The sequence below is a fragment of the Osmia lignaria genome, chromosome 16 (assembly GCF_051020975.1).
Source record: "Osmia lignaria lignaria isolate PbOS001 chromosome 16, iyOsmLign1, whole genome shotgun sequence".
NCBI classification, from domain to species: Eukaryota; Metazoa; Arthropoda; class Insecta; order Hymenoptera; family Megachilidae; genus Osmia; species Osmia lignaria.
Window position 1 is genome coordinate 6,965,389 of NC_135047.1, and position 21,311 is coordinate 6,986,699.

General features: G+C 46.4%; 1 protein-coding gene across 19 annotated transcripts in view; it reads right to left on the reverse strand.

Annotated features, from left to right (window-relative positions):
- LOC117601225 (latrophilin Cirl) overlaps positions 1 to 21,311 on the reverse strand; it is a 308,948-nt gene that overhangs the window by 144,219 nt on the left and 143,418 nt on the right. For 2 of the 19 annotated variants that reach the window (XM_076692821.1, XM_034317726.2), the window contains exon 1: positions 20,337 to 20,805. The exons of 15 other annotated variants lie outside the window; for them this stretch is intronic. The gene's annotated coding sequence lies outside the window, so the exon portion shown is untranslated. Of the gene's footprint in view, positions 1 to 20,336; positions 20,806 to 21,311 lie in introns of those variants that run through there. 2 more of the 19 variants (XM_076692823.1, XM_076692822.1) reach the window with 1 other exon arrangement.

A 21,311-nucleotide genomic window follows, 5' to 3' on the forward strand; every position in this document is an offset into this window, starting at 1 on the left:
TGTATATCCGCGCACGCGGCCGCAACACGTACACACGTATACAGGAGAGCCGTGTTCGGTCTCGGATAATATAATGACCGCTATTTACTCAGCTGGATCCGAGTCATAATCCCTAACCAACCGCGGACGAGTGCGCGGTGTGTTTGTTCCATTTACTCGAGGGTGCTCTTCGACGAGAAACTTTACGACCGACCCTCCGCCCCTTTCGTCGCGGTTCGCGCCAGATCTCGGTGTTCCGTGTTTCTGCAAGAAAGGGCCGACGATATCGTTTCGCGGCCCCCTGTTGTAACGGCGCCTCGTTAAGTACAATAACTGCGCCCGCCAACTGCGAAACTCTAATTGTTACTTGGCAACCGAAATCGGACGAACCCACGAGCTTTCGCGAACTTGGACGTTTCAACTAGACGGTCAGCATCGATGGAGAGATGCAAGATTTTGACCAGGGAATTTGTATTCAATATAAATATGCATGGTATCAATTATTTTCTAGGGGTTTCAAAATACCACGGTCTTGGAAATCGATGAGACCTTCATCGTAAAGCGAGTCGCTATTAATCACGGAGTAATTAATTGAATCCCGAAACGGTTCAGCGATTTCGTAACTGTTTCCCGTATCGGTGTTCAAAATCTGCTCGGCGTACTCACTTTTCTATCCAATTTCCAAGAGTTATTCTCGTTCTCGTTTAACAATTAATAGCCGGCCGATATTCGGAGCCATTGTACGGACAGTTGGCATTAAAAAGTCAGAATGTATCGGGCAATCAAGACCCGAATCACGTGAACTCGGAAGTAGTCGCTTATCGAACAAAATTCCAGTGATCCTGGTGACAGTAATCGTTTCGAATGAATTGGAGTCGTGCACGAAGTGCTCTCGTTATCAGCCACCGTTTATCAGCGATAGGAACTCGCAGCTGCCACAAGGTACAATTAAAAACAGATTAACTTGTCCTCTCTGCTGGCGATCGATTATTAACCAGACACAAATAAGCGAGAAAATACTCTCTGGACGATGGAAAAAGGAGAATCATTTTGATTATTGGTCGATGGACGGTAGCTGGAAATATCGTATCGATGCTATCAATATTTATCGATAATTACATTTTTTTTTTTATGATAATTTGTCTCTTTTTGAATAACTATTACATAAAAATTATCATAAAAAAAAAAAAAAATTTTGAGAACCCAGGATTTGAACCGAGGACCTTCAGATTGTAAGTCGTGGATCCGCTCCGTGGTTAACCACATGACTCGCAATCTGAAGGTCCTCGGTTCAAATCCTTGGTTCCCAAAAATTTTTTTTTTTTTTTTTTATGATAATTTTTATGTAATAGTTATTCAAAAAGAGACAAGAGACAAAGCTTCATTAATAAGTGAGTGTAACACTTGGATAGTTCTCCGTATGAGAGCAGAAATTATTGAAACGACGGGTGACGTGAAAAAATAAACGAGGGAAAACAGGCCGGCAAGGGGGCGCGGCGGTGGATTGAAAGCGAAGAAGAGCGGAACACGAAGCTTTGTCGTGAAACGAGCGCATCGGTCGTCGCATTGTCCGACATCCATAAATTTCCCGACCGTTGGAAAATGCATTTTTCCACTGTGCACCGGGCCTACACGCACAGGTAGATTCCCTCGATCCTATGGGACTGGTAGCGTTCTTCTACCCTCCTTTTAATCCGAACGCTAGCCTTTTGTATCGGCACAGACCCTAACTTTTCGAGTCAGCCTCGCGCAACAACCACCGCATGCTACTCTTCGGGACAGCTTAACTTCCCGCTGCGGGATCTGCCAACGCGTTTTCAGGCATTAGCCCCTTCCGGGGACGTTTCCTCGTGACGACAAACTGCTACGAGTCTAATAGCTGCGTGCGATCGCGTGTTACAGCCGCCAGCGTACGGGTGAAAGGTTGGACACCTGGGGTAATTCGCGCTAACCCCTGTGAAAGGCACGGATTGTTCGACTGAAGAGGAAAATATTTTCTCCCCTTTGTGCGAAAGTGTCATGAACCGGAATGTTGACGCGTTAGGTTTCAATAGTGATCGTGGGGGATGCTGTAATATTTGCATCTTCGATTGACTAACCATAAGGGTGCAAGATTTTCGGGTCTATAAATCATTTCTTAAGATGTTAATTTACTATAATATGTAAAAATGTATTAAAAAAAAAATCATAAAACTTCATCCCCCCTAAATTGGGTTAATCAGAGATAGAGAATACAGCTAATGAATAAAAAATGTAGCCGAGATTAACTCACTCAGCAAGTCGAGGAAACCACGAGTTTTTTCAGCGAAGCTCGAATGAAATTTCCTCGGGATTTAGCAGCGACAGGAGGAAATAGAAAAATAGATTCGTACTCGAGCTTCGTGTCTCGAGCAGAAACTCAATAAACTTCGTATTAGACGCGTGAAGAATATCCACGCAATTCGCTAGCGCGATACAAGTCTGATCGCATTAAAATAGATGAAATTTCCGTACAGATCGGCAGTGTATCCTCGCTGGTACGCGGGTAAAAGCGAGACAGAGAGGGTAGCAGAAAAATCGACCTGCAATTCGCACGTTGCAGAAGAAGCGATTCGCGCGTCGATCCTTTTGACTGATTCGCTCAAAAATTATTGCGCGCACGGCATCAGCCGCCGGCAGATTGTGAAATTTCGACGAAAAAAGGATAGAAAAGCAGAGCGGAAGAGAGATAGAACTGGATTGTACCGGCAAATTTATAGGCCAGTATCGAAATCAAGCGCACAATTGCGAAATATCCGAACAATTGCTGTAACTCGACATCCTCGTCAAAGTGTGTGACTTTTTATTTGCTCCTCTTTTCATAGTCTATCGAATTTTATTGCACTTCACGCGTAACATCGTCAATTACATGCCTGGACGATATCCTGACGCTTCCGGATTTGATCAACCGCGTCGAATCAGAAAAATAATTCACGAAACATCGTTGATAAAAGAAAAATAAAGAAATAGCGCTGGCCACTTTACACGCGTATCGATAATAATTTTTTCAAAGATCAGCCCGCATCGTCGAATGTATTCGTTTGAAATTGTCCGAGCAACCACAGATATTCGTGTCGAACGAGAAGGAACGAAAAGTATCAGCGAGGGAACCATCGTTTCCGAGTAGCTTATTCAATTTCACGGGCAACGAGTCGCGGATTCGCCATCTCGTCGGGTTCGCAAGATGCAAGCGCGGTAAAGGGACTAAACGCGGTCGATGTGGGAGATGGAGCGAATTCCCAGAGGAACGTAGCAAAAACCGTCCAACTATCAAATTCCGTGGAACTGTCGTCGTGGGCAGGATAAATACATGCTGGCAGTCGCTTAATGCTTCTCACGGTGTTCCCACAATTCAGTTGAAATTCAGCCATTCAAAGTCAACGCGATGCGCTCGCTCGTGCACGCGAAAGGCTACGCGAAGCAACTTCCGGCATCGAAATCGTTGTTCGGAGTTCCATCTGCGTTCGTCTTCGTCCCGGAGCCTTTCGTCTCGCGACACAACGAGTTTCCTGTCGCGATGCTCGTCTTGGTCGGCCACGAATCGAGCCGCGGACGTGCATTTCACGCCGTGGTCCTGGCCGCGTAACGGGTAATCGTAAACCGGCCAGGATTTCCAGTCACGTAGCAGAAGTCCATTCTAAGCATCCAGCACGACTGCTAGAATCTGTTCTGCTTCTTGCATCGAGCGAGATTTCGACGAGCATTCGAAGGCTACGGGGTGACGATTGGAAAACATGCTCACTCGTCGCCTCCCCGGGACGAAGGAGAAAGTATTTTCTTTAACAATCTTCCGAGGTCTTTCGAAATTTTAGACTTGATCGTGTTACAGTCATGAACGCCGACGTTATAATCATCCTTATTCCCTCGATCACTCGTCGAAGTCAGCGCGGTCGGATTTGTAGCCGTTGTTGTCACGTAATATGTAATCGTAAATTGGACAAGATTTCCAGTCACGTAGCGAAAGACCATTAGAACCGCCACGCTGTCTCACGAAGTGCGTCCCTTCTTGTCATCCCTATTCCTCTCCCTCTACTTATCCTTATCCACGTAGAACAGAAAGAAAGGGTGGACAGAGACAAAAGATCGATGGAAATGAGCGCGCGTAAAACGTGATCGGGTAATACAATAGATGAGAGATCGATTGCGTTTTCATTCTCCCTCCCGAGTCAACATCCACACGTAGTCCCTCTTCTCTATCTGACCTGTCCGGTACCCTCTCAGTCTTTGTTCGGCCTCTTCCTGTTCGTCTATCATGGTCTCCTTTCACCTTCCTATCCGTACGTGACTCGTACCTACCGGGTAGTCTGGCTACGAGTACGTGCATCCTGTTATATAAGGAGTTTAAATTGAGTATCAATTTTCACCAGCTAGCCAGCCGGTACGCGTTGCAACACACGGGAAACACCGGGGGTTGGTGGATGTTCCATCAGGCTGAGCTAACGCGATTTCGTTCGAACCATCAAAATGATGGCAAAATGTAAGTTTTTTTTGATGATATGACATTTTGTAGGCGATGGTCATTCAACGCTGTTATAGCACAGAATCAAAAAATCGTTCGAAAAGCGATAGAAAATCCTATTTCGTAACGCAGCTGGAAAATCGAGAGCTAAAGGTAGAATGGAAATTCAATTTTCCTCCTCTATTCAGAGGAACACTTGGTGGTTTCGTTTGACGGTCTCGCGGTATAAAACGTCGTTAATCCGGTGATGTACAGATTACCGAGCAAGGACAAAAGTCGCGTTCGGAACGCGATTTTCCTTTGTACCCTCGCGTTTCGTGCGCGTAATAAGTTCGAAGCTGAAGAGAGGAAGAGAGTGTTGGTATCCGCATGGCGATCTACAGAAGCGCGAGTCGCGTCAAAGCGAGGGGGAAAAGTGTGTCACGCGAACGAACCTCGGGCAAGAAATTCGACGTCAGGAAAATTCAGGTTGTTACTTTCGGGCAAACACAACGGGCTGGTGCAACGTTATTTTTTTGTAAGAAATTCGCCGGTGCAGAAAAGCCGAGGCGTTTCAGAGAATCGTGGCCGGACGAGCGACGATTTTTCGCGAAATTAAAAACGCACCCAACTCGTCACGTTAATAGTTCCCAGCGAAGAAACGTAAGCTCGCGTTTCGACGTGACGCGACACAAGTCCTCGGACTTGTGCTTCTCTGCGACAACACGAAACTGTTAAGCCTTGCACAGACGGAGTTGAAACTGCCATCTTGACTTACGTCGGTGTTATTGTGTTTGGAGAAAATGGGTCGCGCGAAATCTGCATTGTTTAACCTGGAAACTGTCGCGCGACGTTTCCCAGTCAACTAGGAAATCTCATGGGTAAAAATAAATTGCTTAAAGTCCTCATTTTATTCTACCTTTGAAAATGTAAAAGGATGTTTGTGAGTTGGAATATACTTGGCCTGTTCCAGAAGAAATGAAAATCTATTTATGGAACATATGCACTATGAATACAACTATCTTCTGCTAAACAAATTGAAATTCCTTGATGAAAATTACACTCCATGCGTGTAATTATCGCAGTAAGAGGAGCGTTCCTTCCATCTACCCTGTTTCAATTCGCGATCCCCTCGAAAGTTTCGTACGAAAACGGTCTCGCGCGACCGTTTGATCCCCCCTTTCATTCGCGAGCCTCGTAGTTCGTCGGGGACGACAAATATCCCGGGCATTATAATATTTCTCGAGGGGTGGCCACGACGGAGGGAGCATTAGGTGGTCGAGGAGGGTCTACTCGCCTCTGGCTCTGCCTCGAACCCAACACGCACGTCCTCTCTTCTCTCCCGTTAGCTTGCTCGATGCGTCTCGTTTAGTCGTTGCCGCGGGACAACGGCGTGGCGGCAGCTTACCATGTGCATTTTAATTACGACATTAAGTCCTGGGCTCGTTTCGAACGGCACAAGGAGAAGGCTGGCCGTGAAAGGGAGACCCTCTGCCTACTCTCCGGGATATTGGTGGGCAGGAAAATGGCGACTGGACAAGGGGTGCTACCGTCCATTATGTCCACTCAGTCCAGAGGAACTCGTAGGACGAAGATTCGAAGGGAGTTATTGTTTTTTCAGAAGAAGGCAAAAGTTCGAACAGCTGCACGAGGCAGAAATGTAAATGCAATTAGGTTAATAGGATGGTTGTCGTTGACCATCCAGGATCAAAATTCCAGGCAACTTCTAACGAAAAGCAGGCTTGAAAGCTTCGCTTTATATTCCAAGGCTGCAGTGTCTTGGAAGGCAAAAAACATCCAAAGATGAGTAGCCTCTCGAGAGTACGTGACCAAATGGAAGCCTGTTCATTCATCACGCCGCTCTTGCCGCCACGTCTCTAAACATTTTCAGTCCGTCTTCTGGGCGATTTCGGAAGAAAATTGCTTTACAGGAAGGACTGTCTAGCCTTGAAGGATACGCGACAGAGAACTGTGTCGAAATTGACCTCCGGTTCGACGCTTCGAAACAGTTCCAGGAGACAAGGAGTCACGATTTAAAATACACGCGTCGACCGAGTTGACTCGACGAGAGTCCGTGTCCTCTGGGTCGCAATAGCCGGCGGAAATTGCACCACTTTATGAGCCAGTCGCAGCACAATCTACTTGCTTCTTCTTCCATCTGTTCCTTTTGATTTTCCCTTTTCGCGTGCCCCCCCCCCCCCCCCCCCCCCCCCCGCCACGGTCCGTTCGAACAAACGAAAGAAAGAAGAGTGCAGCGTCCTCCTGGCCAGCCCGAGGCGTTTGTATTGCTTTTCAAACGAACGGCAGAAGAGGACCGGACCCGAGCGGTACACACGGAGCCGAAGAACACGACTCCGGGCCATCGATAAAGATTCCAGCTCGATTTCTTTGGAATCCTGCTGGAATACGATAGCGGTGGCGCGTTATTGCTCGAATATCTGACGGGATCCGAGCTCTCTCTAAACTCCCCTTCAGCCCGACCGTCGGCCATTTCCAGGCCGATCACGAGAAACGGCCGGTGATCCTCGTGTTCTAGCCTGCAGTTATTGCTTCGGGAAACTTGCAAATCTTTGCCCCGCGAATGGTGATTCGAGTTAACGGATTCCAAGCAGAAGTACTTCCACGATTATCGCTTCATCCTTCTTATCGTCCAGCTATTATCGCTAAACTGACTCTCATCCAACGGCTAATAAGTATTCGAAATACGCAACGATTCTGTTACCTTTTCTATGGCGCGATTTTAACAACTCTCGCCGCTTCTTTTCCTCTCCTTTTTTTTTTAATAATTAGTGGAATCGCGCGGGAGGCGATAGAGGGGATCAGGGAACAATGAGAATTAATGAAAAGGACGAGACGAGGGGCGCGAGCGAGGAATAATTTCGATGGCCGTCGAGTTCACGCCGCGAGGGTAACACTTGTAATTTCGTTCTCGTTGGGAAACAACTGGCGGCCACTGGCTGACTCTCTGCCCCTTTTTCCCCCGCTGCTTTCCCTCGCCATTTCCACCAGCAACAGCAATTATAAATTGTCCGTAATTTCGTTTACTTTGCGGCGTACTCGCTCGCCGTCTCGACGAGAGAAAAATAACGAACGTACCAGAGCCGGTCGGGATTGTTTCACGCATGCTAATTCGCATAGTCATTTTGTCAATTTTCACGGAACGAGCCAACACTTGCAGCTCGTTTTCGCGACACGAAATTCACATATCGTTAAGGTATTTCAAGTTCATATAAATAATTGATTGTAAAAATGCGACGTGATCTTATTACTATTTTATGTAATGCAGAGAAAGAGCATTTGGGGTGAATACCGAAGGAACAATATCGAGCGCGAGAGAACAAGGGGTTCGGCTGCGGGGAAGATATTGGTAGAAACAGAATTCTGAGCCCTCCGTCGCGACGGTAACTGTTTAATTATGTAATCGTGAATTTACATAATTGGCCGCGTCGCGCGGCGCTTCCTCCTCCGCTTTCCGGCAACTAACCGCGTGCGACCGGGAAATAGCGAAACAGAATTTCCGTTCGACACGATGTCAAAGTCTATTGTTCCTTTACAACTTTTGAAATAAAAATAGATAAAATATATACTTTGATTTTTCTTTCAAATTATGTCACCTAAAAAATGCAAATACCATCGACCTGTCTTTGAAAATCGCGATTGTTCTACTCGATCGACGATTAGAGTTGCGGAAAACAGCTTCGATCGGTGAAAGCACGGGTCGACAAAGCAGGGGAATTTCTTTAATTAATCCCAGCCGCCTGTCGACTTCTTGCCGACGAACAGGTAGTTCCCTTCGATCGAGTCGCTACGATTACGAGGGCGAAGCGTCCAGTCTCGATCTCTTGTACGTTCCTCGTGCCACCTAGGTGGTCCCGGGCCAGAAGGGTCATTTTTTAAAAGACTTTTCAGTCGAGCGAACGTCCACTCGCGCCTGCCTTTATTCCTCGTTACTACGACGTCTGGTTATTCGTTTTCAAACCTGCTGCTCCATTTTTACCGCTCGTTTCTTCTCTCGAACGGCCAGCTTAAACGCGTGCCACTTGGTACGGAAGAGAATTTTACGGGTCGCAAGCGTACGCGGGAAACGAATGGGATCGTGATAAGGCGAAACGTGTTTCAATTTAGGAACAAAGATGAAACGGTGGCGGGCGAGTACCTGCTACGTCTTAATCTCAGTTGTCGACGCATTTCATAATTAACTCCTTGGATTTCATGAACAAGATACTACCACCCCGCGTTAGCATCGAAAATTTAGTAGCAAAAAGAGATTGCTGTCTATCCGATGTCTTCCGACTTGAATAAGACGTCGAGAGAGAAAAAAGGGGTAACTGCATCGCATAACCGAGGATTGAATCAGAAACTTGGGTATACCGTAAAAGAGCCGACCAACGCCATTCTTTTGCGGCTTTCTACTTTATTTGGCCGTAAAGCAGCGACGGCTGGAACGTCGCGGGATTAAGCGTGCACCGAGGGAGACGAGGGATGGTCAGGAACGAGAATGACCAAGCACCCGATTGGTCGAAAAGTCGTTTCGTGTATTGGCCATTCGGATTAACCGTTAAAAGATCGGGATACACCGTTGCGTAAATGCGTTGCGGTGCCTTGCAATTATTCGGTTCTCTCGCCGATAGCGACCATCCGACGTTCCCTTGTAGCTTCCTCATTCCTTCTTTGATCATCAGGAACACCTGAGTTTTAACGTCGTAAAAACGTTCATTATTTAGTAGACAGAGATTTCCTCTACGTTCCTCTATTCGCTCGACTATGATGAATTAGTTAACGATCGAACGGATCGTGTTCGGAAAAGAACTTTTAAACGTACAGAACATCCGTGTCTCGTTTAACGAGCGCAACTCTGAATCGTTAATTTTCTTTCAGAAGACTCAATTTCTATTCCCTATTCGAATCGCGCCGGTCTGACCGCTTAAATTTGTTCGATTTCGAGCGGGCACGGTTCTCTTTGAAGCCCGATCAAGCCCGGATGGATTGCCTTCAGGTGAATGGTGCTTTCATCGCGTGAAATGAGCATAGATGACGAGAGACAGGGGAGGCCCTGACCGATCAGAATCGAGGCGAAAGCTTACGATAATCTCGTCTCGAACACGCCGATTACGTTCGGTTCTCGTTTCACGGCCCGGCCCAACCGAGCGTTCCTGAGCGTTTCGCGATGCGATTCGTTCCGCTGCTAACGCTCCAACTCGCTGGGAACAACAGCGCTGATGAGATTGCGCGGGATGACACAATGGCTCGACCGAAATCACGGTGCAGAAACAACGCTATCCGAAGATACAAACCAGTCGAAGTAAAAAGAGAAAGAAAGGAAACAAAAGGGTATACCCGTTTTGGTGGGAAAACAGGAGAAATAGGAAAGTGGATAGGGAGGAGCAAAGTGGTCCGAGGGTGAAATGATCGTCGAATTTTTCTCTCGATCCTTCTCCACGGTGGCGGGACGATTCGGTGCGATGGGAAGCCAGAAAAAGAGAAATGAAAAGAGGAACGGAGAGAGCTAGCACAGCTTTGACCTGGCTTCGATTCCGAGCGGCAACCAGCACACTGGACCGACTCCCCGAGGCGAACGGGAGCACTCTCCAAGGAAATGGACAGATGGTCTGGAAGCTGCTCGATTCCACCTCGAGCAGAATCAGAATCCCGTTGTGTATATTCCCCGCACATTCGTTTCTCCTTCGTGTCCGTGTACGGCGTCGAACCAGGCCGAGGGAAAATTCGGCCGAAGGCTGCTTTACGTTCACTTCGATCCGACAGTGGCTCCTGTTCGGTGCCAGATGCAATTTCCACGGGGAAAAAGTTGCATCGCCAGGACCCCGAAGAAATTTCCTCACGTTCCAACCAGCGTGAAATCGTTCCGTTGTTTGGAAGAAAAATTATTCAAGAAATACTTTCATCGATGATACTATTTTTATACACCCCCGTCTGATGGTGCATCAACGTCAAAAATGAAACTAATCGATGTAACACCATTTATTCACCCGTCACGACGATTCCTTTCCCCGTCGTTCGGATGAATATAAAACAAAATTCGACGAAGGATATCTCGGGAGAATAAGGGAGTGGAGTAAAGGCGACATCGAGCGGCCTTGTCGCTTCCCTGGAATTAATAACCTCCCTGTATAGCTGACTATCCGACGGTGTCTCGTCTCGAGGCTTTTGCCACGAGCACGGTGATCGAAGAGGTCCGTTTCTTTTGGCACCGAGGTTAGAGTTCCTCCTTGCCGGGCAAAAGGGCGAAATGGGCGGGGGACAGATACAAATGGAATACACGGAATTCCGGGGCCATTAATGCGGCCAATGATAAATCGCTGGCAATACTTTAAACGATGACTGCCGAGGTCTCGTTCTTGTTCGTATTTTTGCCAACAGCACCGCGCAGTCAGTCAAGAAGACATTCCCCGGGACCCCTTCCACGAGTGTCGTCCCCGTGTACGTTCCATCCGGTGTGTGTCCTGGCCGGGATACATGGAACGGTAATTCCATTCCGTCTCGCGAGCGTGTGCACGCGCGTCGTCGGAGGCAACGAACGTCGCTCCTCCTTTGATTTATCGTTTGCCAATGACGGTTAAGTGCTCCTTTGACTTTCTCGCTGGTCGGGACCGGTCGCGAGAACGAAGCCTGTAAATCACGCTGCCCTGATAACCGATCAAGGGACACGGACCTACGCTTCCGTACGCTGCGTGACAATCTCGTCTCGTCTCGTCTCGATCTTCGACTTAACGTCGCTCGCCATCCACCGAATCCGGCACGCATTATACCTCCGACCGGGGGAGTACTTTCGAACAGACCCGTTTCAATGCATGAGAAGCATTACGGTGACAAGGCTGAGCAGTCGCGATCTGATTTCGTTCGACGACCAATTCGTGGGAAGAACGGCTCGTTTTTATCTGCCTGCCAGTTTGCGAACCTCGGCTTATTGGACCACGGCTAACCGATTCAGCCTCTATCCACGGGGATCCAGTCTACCTGAGCTTTCAAGCTTCTCGCTGATGTCTATTACAGATCCTCGTGAAAAGGAAATCGAATCTCGCTGCGACCACTGGGTCAAATATTTATTTTTATTAGCAATTTATCAACTATCAAGGGATGTTTCGAGGATCAGGCTCAACCAGAATATTTTTATCAGGATCAATTCTTTAAAAACAAAACTATCACGTCAGGCGAGCTAAAATTGTGAAGCTGATAATAAACGTTTCATTATAGAGGATTATGAAACGTGACATAAGATATTTGCAGAGAAACATTTCCTGTTTCCTAAATATACTAATTTATAATTGACAATGTCTGGACAGAAATACACAAGGAAGTGGATCGTCGTGAATCAAAAGCCTTTTAACGTTAACGTCTATCCATAATGGATAACATTCTAACGTTCTAAATTTGAATCTCCTCCGGATCGCGAAATATGACGAAGTAGAACAACGCGAAAATGTCAACGGTCGTCGAGCAGGCCACTTCAACGCTTACACTTTACACGTGGAGGGAAATTTTTTTTCCGCCCGCGTGAAAATCGTCGAACGGGCGAAAAGTTTGTGATTTATGATGGCCAACGTGTCGAGTGGGGATCCAACCAATTATTTCTGTACCGACGTCGACGCATTTTCAATTTGATTTATCCTCGGCTCGTCGAGGAGCGATGCTAGGTAGCTGGCATCGATCCAAACACGCAAAATTCCCGCGGAAAACCGCTCTTTTCTCGAAGGTGTCGATCGTAAAACTGTCAGAAGAAACGTTCTTAAACGCAAAAGACAATGATCTACCGTGTTGTACTTTCAGGTTGATCAACAAAACCCTACGAATCTTAATTCCCACTCGAGTCTTGCGATCCGGCCGCAACACCAGAAGCGTATTTCGACATCAATCCAGCGAGCTGGTACATGATCCAAGAGGGGAACGACGTTATTTCGACGAGGAAGCCGTTCGAGCAAGGCAAACAAGGGGAGAATCGTAATTTCTTTTCGCGTTCCGATCGTGCCCGCTTGGAAAGCCATTGCGGGAACAGGAATATCGTTTCTCCTCGACGGATTGACAGTTGGCTCGCGCAAAATCTCGAGCAGGAAGAACGAGGAAGTTCCTTGGATCCCTCGCGCTAAACGCAAGCTAATGGCGCGCGAGCTATCGGTGAGCAGCCAAGCGAAAGAAAGCTGCCAGGAGGGTGGAAAAGAGCGAAGGAAGAATGAGAGAAAGTGGAGGGGAAAGAAAAAAAAAAACGAAGCACGAGCTCGAGGAGCGACGAAATAAAGAGGGTAGCGTTTGGTTACCGATAGACGGGACAGGTCCGGACACGAGAAGGTCTTCCCAATTCCAGGAGTCAATACACGAGGATATTGCAGCCATTTGAAGCCCCTTTTCTGTCCGAATGAGAGCAAACGAGAAAGGGGGACAGACTGGAAATCAGGAGAGACCGGCGGTAAGAGAGAAACGTAGAGGGATAGAGGTGACCAAACGAAGAATCGAGGGCTCACACGGAGGGAAGAGGCGTTAGTGTCACATCCAATAAAATTGCCTGTTCACCCCTCGGGCTTGGGCTACCCTCCCGGAATAAAATGCAGTATCGGCCTGCAGCGAGTACCGATTGTAAAATGAGAGCCGGAGAACTGGCTGGAGGAAGGAAGAGGGTGATGGCGGAGGGTGCAGCAGGGATGAGGAACCAAGCAAATGTAATATAGAAACGTAGCATGGTTCTATCCTACTTTCCTTCTCTCTTTCTCTCCCTGCTTCGTGATCTATAATAGTTCCTGTTCCTCTCTACGATGCACGCTCAATTTACGAGATACTACACCGTTTTCATGACGTCGGCAATATACATACACGTATATACGTATATATTTATGGTTCACGGCGAAGAATGAAAGCTGTTCGTGCACGTCAACGAGTCCCTTTTCCGTGAATAAAGCGAAGTAACGGGTCTTATTTCCAGAACAAGGCGATCCCTTTGGAACGCGCATCGCCCTGGAGGTAGTGCGCCCATGTAGCCGGAGGAAGGATGCTGTCGGATGAGCGCACAACCTAACATCGAAACCAAGATAGAGAGAATAATTCAGCCACGCAAATTGGCATTCATTTCCTTAAGAAAAATTTGTTAAAATCCCGGGAATCTCCGTTTAATTCAAAGAAGAACGAGCCAATCCAAATATTTAGTGACGTTCGAATTGCTCGACGACCCCGGAAAGCTGTCGAAGAAGCAATTCTTCCTTGTCCCGATCCACCGTGCTTTAACCAAGTTAAACGTTTATTCGACGGAGAAACGATCGCTGGTAACCGAGTCCGACGGAGCTTCCGCACGAGCAGCTTCGAAACCGATCTCACCCCAGCTGTCACGCTGACTCCCCCCTGTATCGCGTCGGGGTGCAAGCCAGGACGTACCGCGGAATTATGATTCACGAGCAAAACATTTCACTGGAAGCTACTTTTTTCTTCGTCCCTGTCAACGCTTGCCGGTGGTTGATGGTGGCACACGAATGGGGAATAAGGCGTCGCTGGCTTCTTTGTACTGAATTCTCGTCGATGTAGACGTCGAGGGCGGGAGCGAGAGGATGTCGCGAGGAAATGATTTGTAGTACGAGTTAACAAGCAGCTCGTTTCTATTCCCAATGGGTTTCCTCTTGAAAGGTAAGATGGTCCGAGTCGAAATTTAAATTCTAGTTTGGATTTATCGATTGGAGTCGCTGTCTGGAGGTCCAAAATGAAATATTTCAACTAGAACATCTCAAAATCAATGCCGTTTCGCGTTCAGTCGAGCAAGACTACTTAATAAGACGCAGACGGTTCGCATCGGGAGGCAAGTGTCACAATTACCAGGACTCTCGACCCGCGTCCCCGTCAAATGTCGCTTCTTCGTCCGCGCAGTTTGCCTGCTCTCGTCCACGTCGAGATAGTTCGGGGATAGTCTGGTCCCGAGAGGTGGAGTTTCCAGCCAGACTTGGACTACTCGATCCCGCCAAGAGTGGTCCTTCCTCCTCGCTGTCTTCCTCTCTCTCCCAACCCCTCGTACGTGAAATCGTTCCTGAGTGGCTTCGCGATTGGAGTACTTAAGCGGCACACGGACGAAGCGTTAATGAATCTCCGTCGGGACTCGTTCGCGCGACGAGAGAGGTCGATACCCTTTAACGTGGCACAGCCTTCGACGGGAATACTCGAAAGGGACGAATCAATTTGGAAATTGTCGCGTCCCCGTGCCGTACGAAATGATCGCATTAAACGACCCGGTAATTGTGTTCCTGATCGTTTGACGAACGCGACGCGAAAACTTGTGGCGGGCTGGCAAGTTATCTGGTAAGTAGCGACGGCAGCATTTAAAAGTTTAGCATCTTCGAGGAAAAGTTGGTAATTTATTAATTAATCTGGGTATAATTAAACCGCGGCCGTTCTATGGATTCAATTATACTTTGCCGAACTCTCCGACACTCGATTAAACTCGTTAAAAGCAGCCCTACGCGTTAGGGTCACTCTAGGCTATACTTGGCTTCCTCGGCCGAAAGTAATTTCTTCTCGCTATCACGCTATCACCAATTAACGTTGGACACCTGTGTTTAAGAGGCGAACTGTTAGGTAAATAGAAATCCACGAGGATTCCATTTAAGGTGATTTAACTGGTCCCCCTCGAAGAATAAGAAATGGTTCGTCAAGATACAATTATGCATCCCGTATCTTTCGGTAAGAGGATCGAAGCAGATCGCGGAGGCCTGTCGCCGAACAGATTCGCGTTCGAGGCGGGTTCTATTGGCAATCCTTGCACGCTGCCGGAAACCGGTATAACGCGGCTCAACTCTTCCGCGGATCTCCGTTTAAGGGCATCCTAATTGTGCCGCGTGAGATCGGGACTACGATCGGCGACCCTTCAAGACCGCTAGCGAAGCCGCTAGAAAATCTTCTCGTGTTCAGGAACGTGCACGTACGAGGCAGCCGAGCAGGGGAACGGAAAGGAACGCGTGTCGCCGTGGTGCATGGAAAGGAGATGCAATCGGCCATGTAAAACAGGCCTGCCGGTAACGTACGCTCCTCTCCTCTTTGCTCGGCGTTCGTGGCGTTCCCGTAGGAGCTGATTCGTGCAGTCACGAACGCGCCAACGGGAGGAACACAGTTCTGAACACCGTTGCGTGGTTTATTTATATTTTACCCGCTGGTTGGGAAATTTATTTCACCATCCGCGTGGTTTATCGCCGTGTCTACCGATTAACGAATTGAAAACTTGTCGATAAGCATCGTACCTCTTTGCCGATTCGACGCGACTCCTGCTTTCGTTAGAAAATGCTCTATCTTGCTTCATTCGTGATCATGAATTCTGAATGAAATTTGCGTTTGCATAAACGTTCGTAGTTCGATCGTTAGTTTCAAGAAACGACACGGTGTCAGGTAATCTTCGAGCTCGTTTCATTGCTACAAAATTAAACAACCGCTCGCGAGGCAGTCTTCGGGCATCTGCGACTCTGTTAGCAGCTGCGGCAAACAGAAGCCTGGCGCAATAAACGTTTCGAGATAGCGTTACGCGTCCCCGAAATCCGCAGAAACTTATTGCTGCACGTTAGCGCGGCCACCAAACAGCCAAATAAACGTGTTCTCCCGACGATGGTGCAGCAAGAGAAGTGCGCATTCTCGCCATCCGCCGCGTTTCGTCGCTCGTACACGCTCTGATTTCAATCTGACCATTCGTGTTTCGAGCTTGCGGTAACGGTAGAACGATCGCGACAAAGACCTCCGAGAAGAGACAGTAAGGGACGAAGGAGGAGGAAAAGGTAGCGGGTGCGCGAAGGGTGCTAGCCGCACTTGCCTCGCACGAAACACGACTGCATTACGTTAGCTGCCGTACATTAGCCGAACAGACGACGAGTTTCCATGTAGCACACACGATTGGCCGGTAATGCGCCAGGAATTTCCGACCTTCAGCCATGGTTACAGATATTTCTCGTACCGAACGCTTCCGGGACGTTCTAGAATACCTTTACGATAATGTTTCCGCTCTTTTCTTATCGATGGGACAACGATTGCCCGTCCCGCAATTGGGTGCTTGCAATTTCATCGACGATTCAGTCGGTCTTGAGAGAAGGAAAATTCATACGAGGATACAAGTGGACGTTATTTGCGGTAGACGTAGCAAGTACTGCAATCCATTTCAAATAACACTAATCAATATGAACTAATAGAAGAAGAAGGTAAAACAAGAAGCACCAAGTTGCATCCGCCCACACGGTTTTATCCTATTTTCCCGTAAACGATGCGCGTCCGCGAAACGTGGCCGCGGTTACCGTTAAAATAGTGGACGAACGCGTCACTTATCAAGAACGGTCGATAAAATGGAGCAGGTAGGGTGGGACGAGGCGATAAAGAGAGAAAGAATGCGATATCAGGATGCAATTTCTTCTGAAGCCACGCGGACAGATTCTCTTTGGGGTCTGCTCTCTCTTTCCCTTTCCCGCTTCTACCGATGCCACCGCTGTCCCGCGCATTGTTGATGTTTCAAGATAAATACCAGATACAGACTACAATGCAACCCCCTCTGTACTTTGTAGGTAATTAATTACCAACCATTGTCCGTCACCGGCAGTAACGTATACGTTATATCAGCTAGCTGTCAACGATCGTCGCCGGCGCTATCGCGCTACGAGATTCCATTGTCCTTAACTATTATTCCCGCCGGTGGCAATACCGTACATGGACCCGATGATAATGCGCGACCGGATCGAAATCACCGGCAGCAACATTCCTGCCTTCCCTCCTCTACTTTCGTCCCTTAGGATCGCGCGACCACGAACCAGCAAACGACGCCCGCGTCTCCTTGCCTCGATAAAATAACTAGCGCGATCGGCGATTCCCCTGGAACGCCGATGGATTTCCTATTGTATACGCGTTAGGCAAAGGAAAGAATCAGTCCCGTTGTTGCTATTCCAGCTGGCGAGAATTCTTCGAGGAATTCACAGTAACTTTGTGCGATTCGCGAGAATTGCAACCAAGGTACGATCTTTCTACCTTGTGTTTCGTTCGCGCCACCTGGTTACGAATCCTATTTCATTCGTTCTATCGATCATCACGGATCGCTAACTCAGAATTTTATTCCAATCGTTCGACCCTTTAATCGTGATCCTAGGCAATTCGCGAGTGCGTACTGGGTTAATGGTAGGCGGGGTAATAAAGTTGGAAACGACAAGGCGGAGTGGAAAACGCAATTGCCTATCGTATATATCGATTCTACACTGTTATTGCTCCTAGTTACAGAATGATCGTGATATTGGTCACCGGTACAACCTATTCCCGGGGCTCTTTAATGGACTTTAGAATCGAAAGAAAACAGAGGAATTGCGAAATTGTAGGCTTTACCTTTTTCCATGCCAATTGACCGGATCGTATAGAGTCAAGACCGATGTAAAACGGGGATAAAGTCTCGTTTCGCGCGACAACTGTTATTTCTTTTTATTTTCAGACAATCGAAGGGTAGCGCTTTCTTTCTTATCCCGGTCGACTAAGTCTACCTTAGTAATTGACGTGTGTATAACCTGTCAGTGATCGATTTGTTCTTGTTCGAAAGACGGGCGAACAACAGCTACCAACTCTAATGATGGTATCCCAGAAAGCTAGCCCAGGAGTGACGAACCCTCTGGTAACGACTCTTATTTATAGCGACGTGCGCCGTCTTATACCTCTCACGATTTACGGTGCTTCATAAAAATAGATATACTTATACGTATTGACTCGTAACAACTGTCAACCGAGCTCTCTATTAAAACGCAAGAAACTTTCTGCTGACGTTTATCGTCTTGAAAATGAAAGAAGAAATCCTTCCATCATTCAGTTTGCATCCTTCGAAGACATTTAACCCTTTCGATTAATTTATCAATTCTTTGGCATTCTCGAATTGTTTTCAGATTACCTAGGATTTGTTCGTTAGACAAATGATCGCCGAAGGCTTCGAACGAGCGCGAAGAAGAAGAGTTTGGTGGAGCAGCTTTTCAATTCCCGTCTATTTTCGCCGCCACAAATCATTCGACGCCGGAGAAAATATGTTTCAACGGTTTACCAGTCGTTCGGTGGACTTCACACGTTTGTAAACCCATTAACGGATTTAAGGCGGTGCTTCTGAAACGCGTCGCTTTCGTTTTCCTTGTCTTCTTTCCTATCTATCCCAGAAGGAAGCTAGATTTATGGGCCACTAAACGATTCCACGGAATTTAATTGCTACGTCGCCGGTTATTATCGCGCCCCAACTTCGTTACGCGTCGCTGCTTATGGATTAGACGCCGGCTCGATGAGCGTCGAATCCGGGAGCCAGAGATAACCCCTCGGCTGCAAGATATCCTTCAAAGTGATTGCGATTACGAACGAGGAAACGGGGTGTCATCGTTTCGCGGATTGATTCGACGAGCAAATAAAAATCACGAATTTTTGACGAGATTTCTAATTAATTTGTAATTACTTTCGTTTTGAAAATAAATTCGTTTCGCTAAAATTGAATTGTTTTTTCTATCCATGCTTTTATTTATACAGCAAGTATTTTCTCCCAGCACTCGGTTTCAAACGAGTATTTTCATTACACGAAATAACAAGGAACGTCCATCGGTCTCGCCACTCAAGAGCTAACGTTTAATTCCTCCCTTAACGTTCAGACGTTCGAACGAGCGGCATACTTTTCCATTAATCCTCGCTCGAATCTTCGAAGGGAAAAACTTTGTCGAGAGGGTGCAAATCGCTGCGAGGTACGACTAATTCGTGCCACGGTCGTCCCCGAATTAATTAAGAAGAAACAACCGAACCGAAGAACGAAGTCTTTCGAGATTCGGATCGATCTCAACGGACCATGGAGAGAAACTACATCGAAGAAGCAAGGATTTAAGAGAGGAGAACTGTTTCACGCGAAAGTGGGCAAGAGAGTTCTTTATAGAGCTCGTTTCTCTTCGAAGCCCAAGGAACAGCCCTTAAAGTACACCGAAGGACCATCGATGCCAAACCCGCGGCTCGCTAAAAGTGTTTTATTTAAAGATTTCCAGATCCAGGGAAGCGCTCTCGCCGCAGAAAGGTCGTTAAGGGATCTCACACCTTTCGTTCCATCGTGGCTTTGCTCTCCGGAGAGCCTGCCAAGCTTTCGGACCAGCCGCTTTCTATCGCTGCTGGAAATTCTAATATATTGCCCCGGCTTATACACCCTCAAACGGCACGCTGTGAATTTCGAGAACTCGTCGACTATCCGGCGTGGTTAACCCTTTTGTAACTACTTTTCACCGCTTTCACGAATTCTGAACACCGTCTCTTAGATTGCTTTTATTTTAACCCTTCGATGTCTTAACCATCGAACCGCTGGAACTGGGTCAATCGTGACTCAGCTACTGCGAGAAATATTGAACGGTGTTTCGACTGAATTTAATGTCCACGCTGTAGCGAGGATTTTCGATTCCAAGATCACTCGATCTTGGTTATCTTAAATACGCTTTTACAAGAGAGGCACATGGGTAACTGTTCCACCATTTTCTCACTCGTAATATTGTAAGAAAACCTCAGAATCGTGTTAACACTTTGACTGCCATGTCACACTTGGGTGACATTTGAATTTCAATAGGAATCAATCACTCATATTATTAGGAATTCTTTGACTTACTTAATTAGAAATACTGGAATTAGATACTTAAAATTATGAATAATAGAAATTAGTAATGTATTCAACAAGATGAATCCAACGGTATGTAACATGTCAAAATCGGTTTGCTAGGAATATACCAAAAATATAATAAAGTATTTTGAAGATAATATACATAAGATTTGTAAAGACAAAAGTAATATTTAATGGAATTTTCAATGGCTTTAGCATCACAGTCAAAGTGTTAACGCAGTCTTTATCTAACGTCGCAGTTAAACCTAACCGTGAAATGTCCTCCATGTTATACAGAGATATATTTTCTTAACTTACGTGCTGATGGTCTTATTGCGTCCTTAAATGTACAATTGTAGATACTATCTGCTGCCTGTTGCCTGTCAATAGTCTGATAGTCCGTTGTATGTACACTACTTCTGGATTTCGCACGTGGCCGGACAACGCACAAGAAGATTCACTGATAACCACAATTAACCGGCACGAACGACCAATTTTATGTCTACCTTCCATGAGGCAGACTTGGAATAAGTTCTTAAATCACTCACTTTAAAATTTCAAGTCTTTATTTTCTGTACGGTAACAAACTTTCTTAAACAATCTCCACGTGCCTATCAATCACGACGCCATCTTGTCTTCTTGTGCGTCGTCCACGCTTCTTCCCGCGCATTGCTCGGCCACGATCGGCTAAGATCGTGCAATCTCGGAATTCGACAATTCCCGCGACGGCGCGAATATTTAAACGTATCAATTTTTGAAAATTGAAATTTTTATTGAAAATTAAATTAAAAATTGAAATTTTATAAGAAATTAAATTGAAAATTGAAATTTTATAAGAAACTAAATTAAAAATTGAAATTTTATAAGAAATTAAATTAAAAATTAAAATTTTATAAGAAATTAGGGAAACGGAATTAAGGAACCGAAGATGGTAAAATCCTGACTCTAAAGAGCTTTAAACTTTTCTATTTGCTACTTTTGGCTAGTCTACTTGAACCATCCACTATAGTTAACCACCCCTTTTACTTCTGCACTCAGCTTCTACTTTTCCATTACCGGTTTCTTTGTATAACTTTCTTTTTATTAGATTCATAGTGTTGAGAAGTCACGAAGTAAAAGTCTATGAACAGCGATTATCCCGGATATTTTATCAAATTTTTCTTCACATTTTCTAACAATAAAATCTTTAAGGATTATTTAAAATATTACTTGCAATCTTCAGATTACCCCTAAATCAAAATCTATTTGATATTTTTGGAAGGTATCAATACTTCTTCAATATCTAATGAAATT